Source organism: Corapipo altera, unplaced genomic scaffold (genome assembly GCF_003945725.1).
Source record: "Corapipo altera isolate COAL_440 unplaced genomic scaffold, ASM394572v1 2b, whole genome shotgun sequence".
Classification (NCBI taxonomy): domain Eukaryota; kingdom Metazoa; phylum Chordata; class Aves; order Passeriformes; family Pipridae; genus Corapipo; species Corapipo altera.
The window spans coordinates 19,904,499-19,907,929 of record NW_020884874.1 but is presented as its reverse complement, the minus strand read 5'-3'; the positions used below and the strand labels follow the sequence as shown (position 1 = coordinate 19,907,929).

The 3,431-nt window shown below is 36.3% G+C and overlaps 1 long non-coding RNA gene across 1 annotated transcript; it reads left to right on the top strand.

Annotated features, from left to right (window-relative positions):
• Nucleotides 1–1,380: 1,380 nt before the first annotated feature.
• On the top strand, nt 1,381–2,716 carry LOC113939993. Its single transcript, XR_003525396.1, has 3 exons — nt 1,381–1,475; nt 1,887–1,889; nt 2,085–2,716. It is a non-coding gene; the product is annotated as an uncharacterized LOC113939993 (long non-coding RNA).
• Nucleotides 2,717–3,431: the final 715 nt, after the last annotated feature.

Here is a 3,431-nt window from a genome sequence, read left to right as displayed (position 1 = left end):
AAAAAAAATCTGGGATACTGCATCTAGACCTACCCAGGCAGCATCACAGCCTCCAAAATCAAAATGTGCCACAAGAATTTGGCCAGGACCTAGAGTACAGCTAAAAAGTCACAAGGTAGTCTATTCACCAGAGGCAGGTTTATATCTCAGTTAAAATGTTACGTATGTATGTTATTTTTCTAGTTGGTTTTGTTGTTGTTGTTGTTGTTGCTGGGGTTTTGGTGGGTTTGTTTGTTTGTTTTTGTTGTTGTTGGTTCTCTCTGGCTTTGTTTTGGTAATGGTGTTTGGAGTTGTTAGTAACCTTGGTATCCTTCAAAAATTTGTCTCTGGTCAGTAAGTGAGAACTCCTCAGAATAACCTGTTATGCCATCTCCAGCTTAACTATAGATATATATACATACATATATATACATACATACATGCTTATATGTACATATATGTATACATATATATATATGCGTGTGTGTATTTGTTATTGCTGTCTAGCAATAACAATAGGTGCTACTTGTTCTTAATGAGGTCTGGGTAAATAATAGTAGTATTAATAATAAAAATGATGCAAATGGGTTATTTTCAGAAAACGTGTAAAAAATTAATATTTTTTCATTGAATTAGAGAATTTTTTTTTTTTTTTTGCTAAGGAAAGAAATAACAGGATAATTAAGATGTTCAATTTCAAGTGTTCTCATCACTTCCTTTGGAAACAGTTTCATTTCAAATATGAACTAAATATAATACTTACAAAGTCATTACATAGTGCCAGGAAGTGAAAGTAGTCTGTACATGTATTCAAATTATTATTTTTTTTAGATGCGAATAATTTTCAATTTTTCATTACAGTGATAAAAGCAGAAAATAGGAATTCATTTTGTATTGACTCCAAATTATCTTTTAATATATCAATATCTCTTGAAGGAAGTTTCTCACCTTTTTAACAGCACGGGATAATACGTGGATTTACTTTTAGGTTTAATCCATTTTTTCATATAAATAGTTGCATAAGCACAAATGAGAAAATGGCACAAGGCAGAAGTGGTTGGGAAGAGAAAGAGAATAGCTTTTCCTTTAGCCTAAACTGCCACCAAGAAAGCGAGGAAAGGCCATGTATCCAGCAATTGCCTGTGTCAGTTACAACTGGCCACTTAACTGATGTTAATGGGTTAAAACAGTGGTCCTACAGCACGAATCACCACCACTGTGAGACCAAAGTTACCAGTACATCTGGCTGTTAGGTGTCAAGTTCAACTCTCACAGATTGCCCAGTGTGGTCTGAAAGCCAAATTTTCAGATGTTCGTCCATGCACAGAATAATGCACATGTCACTCAGGGTCTGTGCTTGCTCAGACAACACCTCCATTAAGACTTCAGAAGAGAGATTTTCCTGCCTAGAGGTCATGTGGAGTCTGTAGGCAGACTGGTGTGTAGTTCAGGGCATGGCTAAGTGCAGCACCATTCACAAAAGGCAATGTGTTAAGGTAACAGTTTAAGAATCACTAATTGCATGAACCTAAGTCTGATAATTATTCTTATTACCACTGCTAACTTTTACAGTTTGAAATAACCTATATGGATGTATAAGTCAGAATTGCTTGGGGAAGTCATACATTAGTCTACATTATGTAGGAAGTCAGATTAGATGATTGTAACACTTCCTTCATGACAGAAAAATTCATGACACCATTAGATGTTTTGTTAAATTGGAGTCTAAGTGATAAGCAAAATTAATAGATTTCTGTATTTCCCTGGGTGGTCCAAACATAACATGGGAATATTTGTGTTTCTCTGCTCTGATCTGCTTGTACATGCAATATATATATGTGTTCATGGACCTAATGCTGGTAAATAAATAACCTGATTTTCGGGCTGATTGCTTAAAAGCTCCATAGAAGGTGGAGGGAATATGCTTTACACACTAATTTTGTGCATAAAAATAATTCTTAATCAAATTAGCCATTCTAGAGACAAAAGCATCGCCTTGCATTTCGGCGGGACCATCCACATGAATAAATCTTTGCAGGATTGTTGCTTACAGTTTCAAAGAAGCGTAAGTGCTGAACATATCTTCTGAGCATGTTTCGTTTTAGCCTGTTCCTGGCTCTGTACCATCATGATTTTGTTGCAGGAAACATCTATGCTAAACATCACTGTCAATTCCAAGACAAGAGATACATTCAAAAGCACATGTAAACTTTTTTTGTTACCATAAGTTGCCCGCAGAGAGTCCATTCATTCTGTTTGCTTGTTCCACTGTGTAATAGCTCAACTCAAGTATCAACAAGATAAGCTTTTAAAAGCAGAATATTCCCAGCTGTTGCGGTCAGGCAGCAGCAGCAGGTTCCTATCTGAGGACAGCAGAACAATCCAGTGCACTCGCAGTGATGGCAGTGTCGAGGGGAAGCATGTGTTCTCTGTACACAGTAGCGAAGGGTCCAATAGACAGCAATTAGCACCAGCAGAATGAAGATGAACGGTCATATACATAACCTTAATAAAAATGTCACAGAAGAGAAATCTCACACCATATGGATCCATGCTGAACTTTTTTTTCCTTTTTTTTTTTTTTTTTTTTTTTTAGGAGCAAGACAGCTCCATTTCTTTATGGTCTTCTGCATTAGTTTCTCTCCCTAATTTTTTGCAGCCTTCTTCCTCCCTAAGCAACATGCAGCTGCTGATTCATGTGATAACAAAACAAGATTATATTTTCATTTCTGTATTTTTAATTACACACACAGTCTCGGATTTCCATCAGAAGTATCTTCCACTCAGCCTTAGCAACCTGAGTAGATTACTTGAATATCATTAGATCCCATTTCCACTCACTTTTGAAAAGAGTTCCACTATAAATTGCAAGGTTTTGTTCCTGTCAAATCAGTGTAGCTTGACAGTGGGTATTGCTTGTTCCCAGATCTGCTACCTGCCTTTTGGACATAGCAAAGGCTATAAATTAAATAATAATAAACATATAATGGTTTTAAAATAATTTTGGCAAAAAAGCATTTGAAATATGTTACCTTAATATCATTATAGGGGTGTCATTTCCATTTTTACCACCTTAAAATAAAATCCAAGGACCAGCAGGAAAAATGATCAAGGGATGCTGGAGTAGGAAGAAAATCTTTTCCTGAGAGGTCATATTACAGTTTTGTGCTTATTCTTTTCACGTTGTTTCTTTATCTTTCACTGGTCAAAAGAGAACATTAATGATGCTTTACAAGCTCCATTTGAGATCTGAAAACAATGTTTTTGTCCTTTCTGCATTTTCTCTACTGCCAGTAATAAGACTCCTGCCCTTAGAATGTTGATGTGGATTTTATTGATTACATTAACAGAAGATAGGGCTGGATGGGACCTCCTGAGGTCTTCTAACCATCCCCTTACCAGTACACAGGATTGACTATTCATAGCTGGAGATGTTTTACCTGAAGGCCTTC